Here is a 20,370-nt window from a genome sequence, read left to right as displayed (position 1 = left end):
CACAACACCAGAGGGGATCCCATACTATGACCATTTTGCAGCTACACCTAACATGTGTGTAGCCTGGCTGCTGTGTGAGAGGAAGGGGAAAGCTTATTTCACCACGCCATTCCTCTCGCCTTGAGCAATCAAAGTTCTCATTTGTTTATGCTCACTGCCAACTGCATAAATGTACTTAGGTGTTCAGTAGTAGTAGTAGTAGTAGTAGTAGTAGTAGGAGGAGGAGGAGGAGGAGGAGCAGCAGCTTTATTCATCCATAGATCTCTTTTTACAAGGATATAGGACATGTCAAAGTATTTACAAATTTAGATCAATTTAAAATAAGCTAGTTCGTATACACATATATTTACAGGCTTCTAGTTAGAGTCAGTCATTAGATTTACATTGGTATACAATACTGTTTTACAAATAACTTATTAAATAATTGAATGCCACATTGTTCATTCATAACTCACTATCAGTCACTGCACACACTATATACACATTGTTTCATAACACTTCACTCACCACACACACACACACACACACTGGTGATCTCTGGGCCATTTTCTGTACCGCAACTTCCCATTTGCTATCCTGAAAAACTGAGTCAGCATCCCTCCATAATGAGTGAGATGTTGAGCTCAGAAAGAGGAAGAGGTGTTAGTATTGTGCCATGCATAGCTTGGGGGTAAGTATTTCTAGGAAGGAAAAAAAGAAGGAAAAAACATACAGTGAAGGTGTTATGTGGAATGTTGGATATTTAATAATAATAATAATAATAATAATAAACCCCGTGGAGGCCCGGGAAAAAAATAGGCCTCCGGTATGTTCTGCCAGTCGTAAAAGGCGACGAAAAGAACAAACCACTGATAGGGCTAACCCCCCCCCCCCCCTTTAGTGTGATTAGTTGGTTCAGGACAGAACTAATGAAGCCTCGGACAAGCGCTGTCATAGTCGGGGACGACGCTCAAACCCTATGCCCATCCACAATGGTAACGACACTGCTAGCCACACGGAAAATGATTGAAATCCAAATAGAGGTGTTTTGCAGGATATGCTTCCTGCATCCACTCTAGAAGGAAAGCAAAGACAGAGGATGAGATGGTCAGATGAAGTTAACCGACACCTCATGTTCTGTTATTACCAAGCAACAAACTTAGGAACCAACACAACTGGATACAGATCACAAGTATACACAACATTTAGTACCAGATACCCAGAATTAAAATTTTTAACAGAACAATGACTAGCTGATCACATCCGTGTAATAATCAACAATAACAGGATACCCCAGTCAGAATCAGAAAACATCAAACAACAAGTACAACAAATACTGGAACAAAATAATGTGCAATCAGAAGAAGAAGAAAATACAGAAATGGACTCAAACATCCCAGAGCAAACAAAGAATGACATGCATCAATTAAACAATCAGAGGGAAACGAAATCTTAAGACGGCCACCAGAACAAGCACAAATAGAACACAAAGTGACACACATGTTAGATATAGAAGAAAAATTTCAGCTGACATATATAGAATACAAAGACACAAATACAGACATTAGACCATTCTTGCATAGACCCCCAAATAACTCACAAGTCGAAACAACAACAACAACAACTATCAACACAATCAGACACAACAAAATAAATGAAAATACAACTGTGGAAGAGTTACAACTACTGGTTTATATACAGGGTGTTTCAAAAATGACCGGTATATTTGAAACGGCAATACAAACTAAACGAGCAGTGATAGAAATACACCGTTTGTTGCAATGTGCTTGGGACAACAGTACATTTTCAGGCAGACAAACTTTCGAAATTACAGTAGTTACAATTGTCAACAACAGATGGCGCTGCGGTCTGGGAAACTCTATAGTACGATATTTTCCACATATCCACCATGCGTAGCAATAATATGGCATGGTCTCTGAATGAAATTACCCGAAACCTTTGACAACGTGTCTGGCGGAATGGCTTCACATGCAGATGAGATGTACTGCTTCAGCTGTTCAATTGTTTCTGGATTCTGGCGGTACACCTGGTCTTTCAAGTGTCCCCACAGAAAGAAGTCACAGGGGTTCATGTCTGGCGAATAGGGAGGCCAATCCACGCCGCCTCCTGTATGTTTCGGATAGCCCAAAGCAATCACACGATCATCGAAATATTCATTCAGGAAATTAAAGATGTCGGCCGTGCGATGTGGCCGAGCACCATCTTGCATAAACCACGAGGTGTTCGCAGTGTCGTCTAAGGCAGTTTGTACCGCCACAAATTCACGAAGAATGTTCAGATAGCGAGATGCAGTAATCGTTTCGGATCTGAAAAATGGGCCAATGATTCCTTTGGAAGAAATGGCAGCCCAGACCAGTACTTTTTGAGGATGCTGGGACGATGGGACTGCAACATGGGGCTTTTCGGTTCCCCATATGCGCCAGTTCTGTTTATTGACGAAGCCGTCCAGGTAAAAATAAGCTTCGTCAGTAAACCAAATGCTGCCCACATGCATATCGCCGTCATCAATCCTGTGCACTATATCGTTAGCGAATGTCTCTCATGCAGCAATGGTAGCGGCGCTGAGGGGTTGCCGCGTTTGAATTTTGTATGGATAGAGGTGTAAACTCTGGCGCATGAGACGATACGTGGACGTTGGCGTCATTTGGACCGCAGCTGCAACACGGTGAACGGAAACCAGAGGCCGCTGTTGGATCACCTGCTGCACTAGCTACGCGTTGCCCTCTGTGGTTGCTGTACGTGGTCGCCCTACCTTTCCAGCACATTCATCCGTCACGCTCCCAGTCCGTTGAAATTTTTCAAACAGATCCTTTATTGTATCGCTTTTCGGTCCTTTGGTTACATTAAACCTCCGTTGAAAACTTCGTCTTGTTGCAACAACACTGTGTTCTAGGCGGTGGAATTCCAACACCAGAAAAATCCTCTGTTCTAAGGAATAAACCATGTTGTCCACAGCACACTTGCACGTTGTGAACAGCACATGCTTACAGCAGAAAGACGACGTACAGAATGGCGCACCCACAGACTGCATTGTCTTTTATATCTTTCACATCACTTGCAGCGCCATCTGTTGTTGAAAATTGTAACTACTGTAATTTCGAAAGTTTGTCCGCCTGAAAATTTACCGTTGTCCCAAGCATATTGCAACAAATGGTGTATTTCTATCGCTGCTCGTTTAGTTTTTATTGCCGTTTCAAATATACCGGTCATTTTTGAAACACCCTGTAGGAGCACTCACTACACTAAATATACACACTAGGCAGAGATCAGAACCAACCAACACACAGAAGAAACCCACAAAACCAGCGTGGCAACACATGCTAAAGATCAGAATTGAAAAACTGAGAAAAGACATCGGACAGCTAACACAATTTATAAGAAATGAAATATCAGACAAAAAATGAAAAAGGTTAGGTAAAATATCACAACAAGAAGCGATAGAGTAATTAGATGAAAAGAAGCAGAAATTACAAGCATTGGCCAAACGACTTGGAAGATACAAAAAAAGTGAAAATAGAAGGAAACAAAACCAAACATTCAACACAAACCAAAAGAAATTTTATCAGACAATAGATAACACACACATTAAAATAGGCAATCCACCAAACATAACAGACATGGAACACTTCTGGAGCAACATATGGTCAAATCCAGTACAACATAAGAGACATGCACGGTGGATACAAGCAGAAACACACACATACAAGATGATACCACAAATGCCTGAGGTGATAATTTTGCAACATGAAGTCACTCGAGCAATTAATTCTACGCACAATTGGAAAGCCCTAAACTAAATTATTTAACAGTTACATTGCAGACCCATACACAGTCCCTGATACACTTACACAAGGAATAATTTATCTGAAACCTAAAAACCAAGCAGACACAGCAAACCCAGAAAAATATCGCCCCATAACATGCCTACCAACAATATACAAAATATTAACTTCAGTCATTACACAGAAATTAATGACACATACAACACAGAACAAAATTATAAATGAAGAACAAAAAGGCTGCTGCAAAGGAGCACGAGGATGTAAAGAGCAACTGATAATAGATGCAGATCTGACGTATCAAGCTAAAACTAAACAAATGTCGCTACACTATGCATACATTGATTCCCAAAAAGCGTTTGATAGTGTACCCCTCTCATGGTTACTACAGATACTAGAAATATGCAAAGTAGATCCTAAATTGATACAGTTCCTAAACATAGTGATGAAAAATTGGAAAACCACACTTAATATCCAAACAAATTCAAATAATATCACATCACAGCCGATACAGATTAATCGTGGAATATACCAAGGAGACTCATTAAGTCCTTTCTAGTTCTGCCTTGCTCTGAACCCACTATCCAACATGCTGAATAATACAAATTATGGATATAATATTACTGGAACATACCTACACAAAATCACACATTTGCTATACATGGATGATCTAAAACTACTGGCAGCAACAAATCAACAACTCAACCAATTACTAAAGATAACAGAAGTATTCAGCAATGATATAAATGTGGCTTTTGGAACAGACAAATGTAAGAAAAATAGCATAGTCAAGGGAAAACACACTAAACAAGAAGATTACTTATTGGATAACCACAGCGACTGCATAGAAGCGATGGAAAAAACAGATGCCTATAAATATCTAGGATACAGGCAAAAAATAGGAATAGATAATACAAATATTAAAGAAGAACTAAAAGAAAAATATAGACAAAGACTAACAAAAATACTGAAAACAGAATTGACAGCAAGAAACAAGACAAAAGCTATAAATACTTATGCTATACCAATATTGACCTATTCATTTGGAGTAGTGGAATGGAGTAACACAGAACTAGAAGCACTCAATACACTTACACGTTCACAATGCCACAAATATAGAATACATCACATACATTCAGCAACAGAAAGATTCACATTAAGCAGAAAGGAAGGAGGAAGGGGATTTATCGACATAAAAAAACCTACATTATGGACAGGTTGACAATTTAAGAAAATTCTTTATAGAACGAGCAGAAACTAGCAAAATATACAAAGCAATCACTCTTATAAATGCATCGGCTACACCATTGCAATTTCATAACCACTTCTACAACCCTTTACATCACATAACATCAACAGATACAAAGAAAGTAAATTGGAAAAAGAAAACACTACATGGAAAGCACCCGTATCATCTAACACAGCCACACATCGATCAAGACGCATCCAACACATGGCTAAGAAAAGGCAATATATACAGTGAAATGGAAGGATTCATGATTGCAATACAGGATCAAACAATAAACACCAGATATTACAGCAAGCGTATTATTAAAGATCTCAATACCACGACAGATAAATGCAGACTTTGCAAACAACAAATAGAAACAGTAGATCAAATCACAAGTGGATGTACAATACTAGCAAATACAGAATACACCAGAAGACATGACAATGTAGCAAAAATAATACATCAACAACTTGCCATACAACATAAACTAATAAAACAACACGTTCCCACATACAAGTATGCACCACAAAAGGTACTGGAGAATGATGAATACAAATTATACTGGAACAGAACCATTATAACAGATAAAACACCACCACATAACAAACCTGACATCATACTCACCAATAAAAAGAAGAAATTAACACAACTAATCGAAACATCCATACCCAATACAACAAATATACAGAAGAAAACAGAAGAAAAAATTGAAAAATACATCCAACTGGCTGAGGAATTCAAGGACATGTGGCATCAGGATAAAGTTGACATTATACCAATTATACTATCAACTACAGGAGTCATACAACACAATATCCACCAGTACATCAACGCAATACAGCTACATCCAAGCCTATATATACAACTACAGAAATCTGTAATTATTGATACATGTTCAATTACCTGAAAGTTCCTAAATGCAATGTAACATATACCATATAGTTAAAAGTAAGTCACCCTTGATCAAGGTCCATGTCACTTTCCATTTTTAACCAGACATAACGTCTGAGAAAGGAAAGATATAAATAATAATAATAATAATAATAATAATAATTATTATTATTATTATTATTATTATTATTATTTATTTGTATAACATTTTTTATCAAACCCCTACTCTGTTTTATCTAAGTAATCCTTCAATGTATAAAATGTATTGCATAACAGGAACTTTTTAGCTGCCTTTTTAAATAAGTGTATTTTTGCAATTTCTTTAATCTCTTTTGGTAATTTATTGTACAGTTTTATTCCTTGGTAGAAAATGCTATTTTGAGTTTTGTGTTTATTTTTTCTTGGTAAATGTAAGTTGTGTCTCTCTTGTTGCATGCTCATGGACAGAGCTTGTGCATTTGTTCCCCAAAAAAGAATGCCATAGCTAAGAATTGAGTGTACACATGAATACTATGTAACTAAAAGACACTGCATGTTACACACTGATGATAGGATTCTAAGGGCATAACATGCTGATGACATTCTATTTGCAAGTACCTTTGTGTGTTCACACCACTTCAACTGAGAATCAATATTCATTCCTACAAATTTTGCATTTTTTACACGGTCTATAGAGGTGCCATCTACATTTCGTGTAACATTGTAATTTTTCCTCTTCAAACTGAAATTCATGGAATTAGTTTTCTTTATGTTCAATGTCACTTTATTACTTATTGACCAATTATAAACTTCCTTGAGAGTTTCATTTGCTTTCTCGTCAAGGAGTTCTCTTGTTCTCTCAGTGACTATAATATTGCTGCCATCAGTGAAGAGGCTTTCTTCACCATGAGTAACACTACTGGGAAAGTCATTGCTGTATATCAGGAACAGTATTGGTCCTAATATGCTACCTTGTGGAACCCCTATGTTAATGTATTTTGGTTCTGATATGTGTTTTACTAAATGTTTAGACCTATTTGAAGTATGTTTTCTCTCTACTCTTTGTACCCTATCTGTTAGGTACGACCAAAACCAGTTATTAGCTACCCCTCATATTCCTAATGCTTCTAATTTATTTAATAGTCTTGTGGTTGACTGTATCAAACGCCTTAGAAAGATCCAAAAATATGCCTGTGACACACTCATCTTTATCAAGAGCATCAATTACAACTTTTGTGAATTCAGTTTACAGGCAAAGTACTGATGCTAAGCTGTGTTCGCATCAACCCTCTGTCCATAATCATGTTCTATAAATGGAGATGATGTTTTAACTACTGACGATGCCTTTGGCGCAATTGTTTTATTAATCTCCATTGCAGGATGTAATTTTAGGTATTTTACTTCTGATGAAGGTATATTTAGATATACGGAAACTGTGGTCAAGAATTTTATTAAATCTTTATCTTGCAACTGTTTTGGCTGTCGTCATTTACTCTGAAGAATTTCAACAGTTGCTGTTTCAGCCATGTTTAAAATCTTGAAATTCTACTATGGCTGACTCCATATTTTTGCCACTTTGGAAACAAAACTGTGATTCTCTTAAAATATTGTATTTATTCAGGTAATTCATTAATCTTTTTTTCTTACTTTCATCTATTATTTTTGAGAATGTTGACAGCAGGGAAATGGGCCAATAATTTTCTATGTTTTCTGCATTACCTTTCTTGAGCAAAGGTACAACTCTTGCCTGTTTTAACTGCTTTGGAAATGTCCCTGATGTGAAGTATTCATTTATTATATTGGTTAAGGGGTCTTGTATAATCCCTGTGCATTGTTTCAGTACACTCATTGGTACTTCATCTAAGCCTACAGACTTTTTATTTTTTAGATTTTGAATTGTTTTATTGACTTCATTTTTTGTATTTGGAAGTGACATCATTATTTACATTATTACATTATTTACAGGTGTTATATTTGTTTGGGGGAATTTTTGCTGTAACTTCTCTGCAATACTTGAAAAATGCTCATTTACACAGTTTGCTAAGTGCTGTGGATCATTTATTACTTTATCCTCCTCCCTTAGCAATATGTCATTCTGTGTTTGTTTGCCTCTCCCCGTTTCCTTTTTTATAACATTCCAGACTGCTTTGCTTTGATTCTCTGCATTATATATTATTTTGTCATTAAATGACTTTCTACATCTACATCCATACTCCGCAAGCCACCTGACAGTGTGTGGCGGAGGGTACTTCGAGTACCTCTATCGGTTCTCCCTTCTATTCCAGTCTCGTATTGTTTGTGGTAAGAAAGGTTGTTGGTATGCCTCTGTGTGGGCTCTAATCTCTCTGATTTTATCGTCTTGGTGTCTTCACGAGATATATGTAGGATGGAGCAGTATACTACTTGACTCCTCGGTGAAGGTATGTTCTCGAAACTTCAACAAAAGCCCGTACCGAGCTACTGAGCGTCTCTCCTGCAGAGTCTTCCACTGGAGTTTATCTATCATCTCCGTAATGCTTTTGCGATTACTAAATGATCCTGTAACAAAGTGCGCTGCTCTCCGTTGGATTTTCTCTATCTCTTCTCTGAACCATATCTGGTACGGATCCCACACTGGTGAGCAATATTCAAGCAGTGGGCGAACAAGTGTACTGTAACCTACTTCCTTTGTTTTTGGATTGCATTTCCTTAGGATTCTTCCAATGAATCTGTCTGTCATCTGCTTTACTGACGATCAACTTTATATGATCATTCCATTTTAAATCACTCCTAATACCTACTCCCAGATAATTCACAGAATTAACTGCTTCCAGTTGCTGACCTGCTATATTGTAGCTACATGACAAAGGATCTTTCTTTCTATGTATTCACAGCACATTACACTTGTCTACATTGAGATTCAATTGCCATTCCCTGCACCATGAGTTAATTCGTTGCAGATCCTCCTGCATTTCCGTACAATTTTCCATTGTTACAACCTCTCAATATACCACAGCATCATCCGCAAAAAGCCTCAGTGAACTTCCAATGTTATCCACAGGGTCATTTATGTATATTGTGAATAGCAAGGGTCCTATGCCACACCTGAAATCACTCTTACTTCGGAAGACTTCTCTCCATTGAGAATGACATGCTGCGTTCTGTTATCTAGGGACTCTTCAATCCAATCACACAATTGGTCTGATAGTCCATATGCTCTTACTTTCTTCATTAAACAACTGGGGGGAACCGTATCGAACGCCTTGCGGAAGTCAAGAAACACGGCATCTACCTGGGAACTCATGTCTATGGCCCTCCGAGTCTCGTGGATGAATAGCGCGAGCTGTTTTTCACTTCCTGAAGAGTAGATTTCTAGTCTCCAGAAAAGTCATTATACTCTAACATAACACATGTTCCAAAATTCTGCAACTGATCGAAGTTAGAGACATAGGTCTATAGTTCTGCACAACTGTTCGATGTCCCTTCTGGAAAACAGGGATGACCTGTGCCCTTTTCCAATTCTTTGGAATGCTACGCTCTTCTAGAGACCTACATTACACTGCTGCAAGAAGGGGGGCCAAGTTCCTTCGCATACTCTGTGTAAAATCAAACTGGTATCCCATCAGGTCCAGCGGCCTTTGAGCGATTTTAATTGTTTCTCTATCCCTCTGTCATCTATTTCGATATCTTCCATTTTGTCATCTGTGCAACAATCTAGAGAAGGAACTACAGTGCAGTCTTCCTCTGTGAAAGAGCATTGGAAAAAGATATTTAGTATTTCGGCCTTTAGTCTGTCATACTCTGTTTCAGTACCATTTTGGTCACAGAGCGTCTGGACATTTTGTTTTGATCGACCTACTGCTTTGTTGTGTGACCAAAATTTCTTAGGATTTTCTGCCAGGTCAGTACATAGAACTTTACTTTCGAATTCATTGAACGCCTCTCGCGTAGCCCTTCTCACACTACATTTCGCTTCGCGTAATTTTTGTTTATCTGCAAGGCTTTGGCTATGTTTATGTTTGCTGTGAAGTTCCCTTTGCTTCTGCAGCAATTTTTTGCAGCAATCAACACCTTCCTAGAGATCTTTTTGTATCTATGATAGAAATTTAAGAATTCTGGATCATTGCAAATCTTTTTCATGGAACTGAGTTGTTTAAGTGTTTGGGAGGACTTCTTAATACCTGCTGTTATCCAACTGTTTTTGTGAGGTGTTGATACAGACATGCATAATTTTGGAAATGCCTTTTCAAAGTTCAGTTTAAACAATGTGGAGAATTTAGAGAATTTCATATTCACATTGGTTTCTTTATGCACTTCATCCCAGCTTTGTTTTTCTAGTTCTTTTGAAAAATCTATTATTTTGATTTCTGGTAGACGTCATTTGTAGGCTTGTAATTTAGGGAATGATTCGATTCCTTACTTTACTGTTGTTATTTGACAGAGATGGTCTGATAGTCTGAGATCTTTTACAGTTACATCACATTTTTCCCTGTCCGTATTTGTGGCCACATGGTCAATTACTGGTGAAGTTGTCATGGGTAACCCTTGTTGCACTATTGACCAATACGGACATGCCAAAACTTTGAAGGATGTGTATGAAGGTGCTGCTGGATTCATTTACGATGTTAGTGTTGATGTTAATGTCCCCACACAGTATTATGTTGACCTTTGTACTTGAGACTTTATCTAGAACTTCTGTTAACTTATTGAAAAAAGTGTCCACACTACCACTGGGAGATCTATACACACACAAAATGATTAATTTCTTGGTGATATCAAATTCTGTTAATTCAATAGCTGATATTTCAGAGTGTTTTTCTTCACTTATAGTACTGAGGTCATGTCTTGATTTGAACTGTGTTCCTTTTCTGATATAAATGCATGATCCTCCACCCCTTGAAGAAGTTCTGCAGTAAGAGTCATATACCTCCAGAAACCTAACAAGGACTTTTCAAATCCATCCCATGCTGCTGTATTGCATTTGAGAGGTGGACTAACATGCAGTCAAGCATGTGGCTATAATGTCTTGTTTAATTACTGTATAATAGCATTCACTGACAGTAAAAAAATGCAGCACCAAGGAGGAGTTGTGCGATGTAAACAAAAGTTGGTAGGGATGTTTCTACATCTGAAAGATGATGTCTATTTAAATTTTACACCAGTTGCATAAGAGTGGTGCCAGTAAGGCTACTATAAGGATGCAAATGAGGTTTGCTTTAAATATGTGCTGTAACAGTCATGAGTGTTAGTTATCTTTGAGACTGGATGTGGTGAGTTGATGTTAATCAAGAATACCTGTAAGGTGACAAAGATGCCATAACCAACACCTCACTGAGTTTGAACAAGTTCATGTAATAGGGCTACAAGAAGAAGGCAGTTCCTTCCGCAGAACTCCAGAAAGACTTGGCACGAATGCTGAATGTTCACGAATGCTGACAGCAGTGGTCATGAGAATGTATGGTCGCAAGAAGACCGTGTTCTGGACAGTCACGCGGCACTACCTAGAGGGAAGACAATCGTGTTTGGCGTTTGGTTCTGGCACATTATATTGCATCTGCAGCATCAATTTGAGCCAGCAGTTGGCACCACAGTGACACAAAAAACTGTTACAAATTGGTTAATTCAGGGATGTCTCCAAACCAGATGTCCAGTAGCGTACCTCCCACTGCCTCAAACCACTGCCATTGCAAATTCAGTGGTGTTGAGCAGGAGCTCTTTGGAGAACTGGGTGGAGGTGTGTTGTGCTTTCTGATGAAATCTGATTCTGCCTCAGTGGCAGTGATGGTCGTATATTGATTAGGAGGATCTGCAACCAACCTGTCTGCTTGCTAGACACACTGGACGTACATATGGAGTTATGATGTGGGATGTGATTTCGTATGACAGCAGGAGCACTCTTGTAGTTATCCCATGCACCCTGACTACAAATTTTTATGTCAGTCTAGTGATTTGACCTGTCATGCTGCCATTCATGAACAGCATTCCATGGGGTGTTTTCCAACAGGATGATACCCACATACTGCTGTTGTAATCCAGCATGCTCTGCAGTGTGTCTGCATGTTGCCTTGTCCTGTTTGACCACCAGACCAGTTTGCAATTTAGCACATCATCAAATCACATCTCTGGCAACATCCACACACAGCTGTTGTGTGCATAGTTTCGCGTAGTCAGCACGTACACAACTTTCCCACTACAGCGTGTCCCGCTAAGCACAACAGCGCAGGCGCAGCGCTCGTCCGTCTCCGCACTACGAGATGGCGCTGCCATAGAGACGGACCAAATTCTGCTTCCGCCGATCCACGTATTAATATGTAACGCAACCAATGAGATTGCTGCTAACGTAGAACCTTTTCTCCTCGCGGATCACACTCGCACAGTGATACATGAATGCGCGAGGTATTATAACAAGTGTACAGACCTCCGATTAGTCAGTCTGCATTTGTCTGCACCAGTCTGCAATTGGCTGTACCAGTCTATAGTCAAGTTTCAGTCTGCACCTAATAAGATTACCATATTCCTGTACATAGCCATGAAGATAAATGTATAGACACTTTTGTCAGGTATCAGAGATATATATGAGAATAAGATTAATGTACCAATACCAAAGGAACTTCAGATTGTCAATTGTAAATAGCATCCAGAACTAAGTTAAGTAATTTTTATGCTTGTTATTATTTTAATAAATGTGTGTGAAAATTAATCAAGTTCTGTTTAAAGTTGGTCACCGTCAATATGCTACTCTAAGCATGCAAGTGGCATTTCTATCGTCTGACCTAACGGCAGAAGATAAACACACCACAATAAGACCATGAGACATATTGCTGACACTCGCCTACTTCGTTAGAGCGACAAGTCAAATAATTTGATGGTGTGTGTACTGAAGGTCTTACAGTACGCACACCACAATAGCATTAACTGTACTGGCAGTGACTGACAAAGTGCAACAGGCATGTAACTCCATGCACCCATACAACAAAATGTACACATTTTCATCTTTGCATTCAACATTCTGGTGGTTACACTGGTACCAGCATTTCACATTTGCAGTGGCTTATCTTGCACTTACATTGACCTGTGATCTTGCAATGTTAATCACTTAACTATGTTAACTAGACAAATGTATTCCCAAAATTTCATTACTGTACATTAATTATTATTTTGGTTTTGCAATTTTTTCTGTCATTGTAAGTTGAGGCCTTGTTTATCAGAGGCTGACTGAATGAAATCTGTTCTCAAAATGTTTGAATCTCAGACAAAGTTGATATTTGGTTTTTGTGTCAACCATCAAAAGTGACAGATCATCCAATCTGCTATTATTCTGATGCACTCAGAATTAATAAATTACTGCAATAGAAGTACTGAGATGAAAATATTACGTGGGAATGCGGCACAAATGTGCAACCTTCACAAACTGTTTTGTCTTTGCTAGGGTGGAGCAAGTGATATTGCACAATCTGTTAGTCTGCATTCTTTATCCTCTTCCTCCTTTTCCACATGAAGGGTAGCATTATAGAAGTAGCATTTATTTGTGAATTATTAATATGGAAGAATAAAAAACAAATATTCCCTTCCAGGTTTTGGAGGGAGAAAACAGAAATTCAGTACAAGTTATTTAACAAAGAGTGTGAGACCTGATGTGATAGGTGAGAATTATTTCATTTTTCTTTCATTGTGTTACTCACTGATTGCAAAAATTACTTATTAACAAAGCCATGGGTCTATGCATATAATTCCCTTGTAAAAATTGACATGAAGAAAGGCAATAAACTTACGTTAGTGCAGAGATGTGCACTTTTAGAAAGGGTTGGTTCCTGTAACTCAGTTGTTGAAGATGAATTCACCATTGAAATATAGATTTATGCACCACTGCTAGCAACTGCTTTTTTAAACTATGTGATCTGTCTGCATTAATTACCTTTTGTCATGCCGAATATTGTATCTCATTCATAAGTTTTCATTATATGAATTCCCTGGTACATAATATATAAACACATTTCTTCATTGTTTCTACTGCCTCCTATACTATATATAACAGAAGCAGTATCTGTTTTGAATTTTCAGGATCTGAAGTGAACCTCAGCTGGGTACCATAATAAGATGAGGATGGCTTCATGAGATACTGAGTTATGCTTACAGTAAACAGAAGAGAAAAATATTGTGAAAGTGCAAACTGAAATGTCAACTAAATGAAATATGACTGCTGATGAACCTTCTACAGATAAATAGTAGATTGGAATGATAATTAATTTTCATAGTTAAAGACTTTTGCTCACTTCACCTTGAGTTTTTGTTTCTGTGTCTTGAACATTATTTTTGAGAAAATAAGTAAATGTTTTTATCAGAATTTAGTTTCTTCTATCACCTGCCATAATAGGATTCCTTTTCCTTGTATATGAAAGTTTCTCTATTAAAAAATGTTTTACAGTATGAGTGACAAGTTTTTCTTTGTGTTCTTATATTCTTGTTATCTTTTATGAGTTTATATCAGTTACGCTGAATATCATAGTACTTTAAAATTACAAATTATGATTTTTGAGAAAAGGCACATGTCATTTTTTATTGTTTTACTTACATGGAAAAAGAAGATTTAAGGCCTGCTGTACAAAATTCTTGAGATGATGTCTATTCTACATGCATGTTGCCACCATTGGAATTTACAATACCACAGTTTAGTTAGTTTGAGTTTTTAAATACAAGGAATATTTTTATTGCTGCTTGCTGCTGTGCTACTGCTGTTGTTGTTCACTCCAAAGACTGGTTTGGTGCTCCCCTTGCTAATCCATTCTGTGTAGGTCTTTTTCCTCTGTGTAAGTATTGCAGCCTGCATCCACTTGGATCTGCTTACTATAATACCAAATGAATTATTTCTATCTTGCCATCTAACATTCCTGTGTACCTAGTATTTCGAAAGCTGCCATTCTCTTTATATCTGTACTATTTTATCACCCATCTTACACTTCCATATGAAGCTATACTTCAGACTAATAAATTCGCAATAGACTTCTTCACACTGACGTTTTATATGCTGTTTCCTTTAAGCATGCATGTATTGGGTTTTCAGAGAACACTTTCAACAAATCTGTTTTCCATTCACCATCAATAATATGCAAAGTATAGATTGATACTCACCATATGTATATGAGGTGCTGAGTCACAGACAGGCACAACGAATAGACTAATGAGGTCGGAGACAGTGATCATGTGCATGAGTTGTGCGTGTGTGTGTGTGTGTGTGTGTGTGTGTGTGTGTGTGTGTGTGTGTTTTCTGTTTCCAAAGAAGGCCTTTTGGCTGAAAGCTTATGTGTTTAGCACTCTTCATTGTATCTGTCTGTGAGTCAGTGCCCCTTCAATTGTAGTGAGTAGCAATGTATCTTTTTCATATTATTGTTATCATTCCATCCAAGATTTTCCATTGTTCCATTCACCTTCTCTACTGCTGATTTTACATGTTTATACCATTATCATTTTTGAGCAATACTCTCCAGTATTTCAGTTGTGTGACAAGTTACAGCAATTTCCTACTTACACTGATCAACCAGAAAATTATGATCACTGACCCACTACCAACATAAACCTGTCTAGACAATAGCAGCATCACCTGGTGAGGAATGACTGCTAGTCCGACACATGCACAGTGCGTGTAGTATCAGTGAGTGTGCTGCCCATGTGTAGAATGTGGAAGGTGCACGATCTGTCTGAGTTTGACCAAGGGCAGATTGTGATGGCCCAGAGGCTGTGCACAAACATTTCGGAAATTGCACGACTTGATGGGTGTTCGAGGAGTGCTGTGGTGAGTGTCTTCAAGACGTGGTGAAACCACATCCAGATGTCATCGGGTTGAGCAGCCACCCCTCATTACGGATGTCAGACATTGTAGGCTGGGTAGATAGGTAAAACAGAACTGTGGCAGAACTAACATCAGACTTTAATGCTGAGCAGAGTACAAGTATGTTTGAACACACAGTGCACCCAACACCCCTAACGATGGGCCTCTGCAGCCAGCGACTCACGAATATGCCAATGTTAACAAGACAACATCGGCAACCGTGACGAAGTGGGCATGGATCATTGACACTGGACATTGGCACATTGGCAGGGCATCGCATGGTCTGATGAATCCCAATACAGTCTTCATCATACCAATGGGAGGGTGTGAACAGCTCCTTGATGCCTGCATTGCAGGAAGGAGAAAAGCTGGCATCGGCTCCATTATGCTCTGGGGAACATTCACGTTGGCATCCAAGGGCCCAGTGGAGCTCATGCAAGCCACCATGATGGCCAAGAAGTATTGTACACAAGCTGCAGATTACATGAACCCCTTCATGATGATCATGTTTCCCTGATGGCTATGGCATTTTTCAGCAAGATAATGTCATAAGGCCAGAAGTACGATGGAGTGGTTCGAAGAACACACTGGCAAGTTTCTGTTGATGCCCCCTTTCCTCGAATTTACAGGAATTAGGTGACTCGTGTGCAGATGTGGTGCCAACTCCCTCCAGTGACCTACCAAAGCCTCATTGGTCCTATGCCATGATGCGTCACCGCCATTGCCCATGTCAAAGGTGGATAGCTGTTCATAATGTTCTGGTTGATTGTGTGTCTTCTAAGTAGATACTGTTCAGTTATTTATGCATTTGTCAACCTTATCCGACAGTTTTGTACCATGTATAGATTCAGAAATCTAAGAACATGAAACTACACATTCACCTGTATCACCCCTTAATACTATCATAGGTTCTGGATACTTGTGTTTTATCAAGTTAAGTCTTATCTTTGAATGGCTTCTCGAGTGACTTGTATGAATAATGGTGGCTGACAGTATACTGTCATTATTTTTCAGAGTCTACTGACCCTTGTACTCTTGTACAAATGATTGTGCAGTCAAATTCATTTTGGACTACACTAGATTGTGAGTTTTTGCTTGTTGCTAGAATCACTCCACCTTCTGTAGACTGTAACACAGGGCTATTCGCAAGTTTCTGCAGTGTTTCCGTAGGCAACTGTGTAAAAACTATAAGACATACAAACAATAGAAACACATTAGTGGATAGAGCATCTCTCCAAGTTTTCAACTCCTGTTACAGGTTCTGAATATGGGCACTGTTTGTGACAAGATGAACGTCAGTATGATAGTGAAGCTCGTGCCGTGCATGTCGCAACACTTCATGGTTGATACAAGTGACCTCATTAATTATTGTTCCTTGCAACAATTCCAAATTAAATCCAAAAGAATACACATTCTTTGACAACCCCCATAAGAAGAAATTACTTGGAGTTAAGTCAGGGTACGGCAGATGCCACTGAAAAAGAGGAGAGCCATTGTATGATCCATGTATTTTTTTGTGTGTTCAAACTTTTACCTGATATCTGTACAAAATTGAAATCATCTCCGAACCATCACAAGAGACTCATATTCACCAATTGAAAGATACAAAACACAGGCGTTGTTGCATTACACAAGAAGTTCTGCTGTGGCTGTCCCCTACTAGAGCACTTTGCAAACTACACCACAGTGCATATTACAAATTGAAACATGGAGAGATGCTCCATCTACTGATACATGCCACTATTGTCTATGTCTTGTAGTTTATGTCCAGTCATTTTCTGAAAACTTTTGGATGCAACCAATTCTTGGTTTCTAATATGATGTAGGGGCAACAGCTTTCTATGTCACATCACTGTTAAGAACAGAGAAATATCCGATATTTAACAGACTTGGATTAATTGACTAAAAAAGACTCATTTAATACTTCTTAATATAAAAATTACAAATGGTTATATTTTATATTGGTTAGATTTAGAAAAGAACAACAGAGTGATAGTCAGCATTGTTGAGGATGAAAAAAAAGGAGTGTGGGGGATAACCTCAGTTCACCACTATCTGTGCTTACAGTATGGTTGTCACAGCTACAGCTATGTGGTTTCGTGCTGGATCGGTCTCTTGTTCTGCTGTTAAGATGTGTTACTGGGTTAGCTTTGCCAGGCCACAGTAGTGTTACCACTTTTTTTTGTATACTTTAGCCACTCAGTCACACAGAGAACCAAGTAAAATGGATCAATACAATGAGGATGGTGGCTGCAAGTGTCACTTGCAATTGACTGTGATAACTGGCACTTAAGGTAGCACAGGGGTATGACAAGTGAGGCCAGAACAGAAGGCATGACCTAGTTCATTTCTGACTGGGTTTTGCTTTAGCAGCTACCCACAAGAGTTACTTTATTGTTATTATCCAGGTGTACATGGAATAATGCCAGTTCTTGTTCTTCTCTGCTATCTAATGGTCAGGAGCAGTCAAATGAAAGTAAGCTCTATGGGAAAAAACCAAGCAATCTTTCTTATTTAAAAAGTAATCACCCATAACTGTTAAGACATTTACTCCACTGTGAGACAAGATGCTCAATGCCTTCATGGATAAATGTTTGCCATTGCCTACGAAACCATGATTGTACCCAGGCATGCAACTCTTCCTCGGGTGCACATCGACAGCCACTAATTATCTTTCCTCACAGCTCCAAAAATATGGAAATCATGTGGGGAGTGATACGGAATGTATGGAGGATGTGTAAGGGTTATCATCAAAACCGATCCAATTTGGTGCACATATGTCCTTTGTAGCCAGTGCCTCTGTCGAAAACTGGCTGCAATTTTTGTAGTGAAGTGGGCTATTGTCAAAACTGTAGTCCACACTAAAACTTGAAGATCAAACACCTTGATACTATTTCAGTATTGTCTGAAGTATTGTTTATGGCTATTTCAGGCCTCACATATTTGAATTTGGCACCAATAGATGGGTAGCACATACTACATTTGGCTGATGGCCTGCAATATATTTTGAGCGCAGTAGCCTAACATCAGCTTAATCAGTCACAAATGTCTTCATGTGGCAAATTAGCAGTAAACACAGTCACTTAATAGGTCACTCAATGCATTGTCTTTCTGAGCAAAATGAACATATCACAATATGCACAGTAAGACTTTGTTATCATTAAGCAACACTGTCATTATGGGTCATTGTTACAGGATAACCAAATCATTGCTATCATATATAAGTTCACATTAAAAGTAATTATCAAAGATTGTCACTGAATTATTGAGTAACAAGTGACAGGACATGAAACACATCATGTAGCACAATTTTTTTGGTTTAACATATCCACCAGACAGACTGCAGTATGTTTCCTGTATAGACAGACGTAAGTGTTACTCCATTGCAAACTTATTGCAGATTGACTCTTTTGTGGAAGGGGTAGCTCTTATAAAGAGTTGATTTGAAAACTACGTAAAGCTTTAAAATATGCCTAGGTTAGATTTAACTGTTTTGGATGTATGAAAAAAACTAATAGAATTCTGGATTGTAGAAAATGCAGTTGTGCCTGTCTGCAACTTAATGTGTCATCTTTACAGTAAATAGCAGTATCTTTTCCTTACATTATTGTTACACAAATTTACAAAAATATGTGGACACTATTTTTCTTCTGCATTGTGATTCTCATTGTTTACATGAATGAATGCCAAGTTGTAAATTATAACAAATTTCATGAAATTATTAATTAATGAAGTAATTGATTAGTACTGTATGTAGATTTATTCAGAAAAATTCAGGCAAAAAATATGTAATCAAAGTCCAGTGTCCCACAATAGTTAAGGCAGAATTTACAATGAAAAGTGGCAGCGTCTCTCGACCTCATGGAATATAATTAATTTTAGGAAAGATAAAATGTGTTACTGTAAAGTTGTAGTATTGTACTATTGAATGCTATGGGTCATTACACTGAAATATGTACATTAGCTCATACAGAATCTGCAGTCATAGCCTACAAACATTTCCAATTAATGATATTTTCTGATTAAAATGCTCTCTAGCCAAAGTAATGGCCAAACAATATTCAGATAAATGAGCTGGGTAACAGTTACATGGAGCTAGGCCTCACTATGAAGTGGGAGTTTTCACATTTCCACTAAACTATACGAAAGTTGCTATTTTAGTAATCAAATTAATTTTGGGGGAAAATGCTAATTATTGGCATAGAGAATCATAAAAGGGGGGGGGGGGGGGGAAGGGGGGGGGGTGCCCAACTTGCTACGTCTGAGACTCCACGGCAACATAGCTCGCGAACAACTGTTACATCACTGTGTAACTCTACTCCACAGGATATACTGAAGCACTGTCCTCATCCTGAAGTTATCTTGATACCTCAGTGTTCTAGTTCATGACTGTATGCTTCTGGATGTGCAAAAGAAACTTGCCCAGAAAATACTTACAGTAAGACTGATGTGGGATTGGCCCTCGTTAATATTGCATGAGCTGCTGGAAATAGCCATTGTAGATGTCAATACAGTGCTAGGCTCAATTTATCAAACTGTGAGATGTGTAGCAGCAGTAGCATTTTGAGTGTTCTGCTGTAGCTCTTGCAGTATGTGTGGATTATTCTAGTATATTATGAAAAGGATAGTTGCTACTCATCATATAGTGGAGATGCTGAGTTGGAGATAGGCACAACAAAGACTGA

The 20,370-nt window shown here is 38.3% G+C and overlaps 1 protein-coding gene across 2 annotated transcripts in view; it reads left to right on the top strand.

Moving 5' to 3' along the window:
- Positions 1–14,220, top strand: part of LOC124776969 (CDK5RAP1-like protein) — a 125,701-nt gene extending 111,481 nt beyond the window's left edge. Inside the window, exons 10-11 of one of the 2 annotated variants that reach the window (XR_007015669.1) lie at positions 13,434–13,502; positions 13,921–14,220. The gene's annotated coding sequence lies outside the window, so the exon portion shown is untranslated. The remainder of the gene's footprint in view (positions 1–13,433; positions 13,503–13,920) is intronic. The other variant, XM_047252210.1, reaches the window with a different exon arrangement.
- The last annotated feature ends 6,150 nt before the right edge of the window (positions 14,221–20,370 follow it).

The sequence above is a fragment of the Schistocerca piceifrons genome, chromosome 2 (genome assembly GCF_021461385.2).
Source record: "Schistocerca piceifrons isolate TAMUIC-IGC-003096 chromosome 2, iqSchPice1.1, whole genome shotgun sequence".
Lineage (NCBI taxonomy): Eukaryota > Metazoa > Arthropoda > Insecta > Orthoptera > Acrididae > Schistocerca > Schistocerca piceifrons.
Note: the sequence above shows the minus strand (reverse complement) of the source record. Positions and strands in the feature narration are given on the sequence as shown.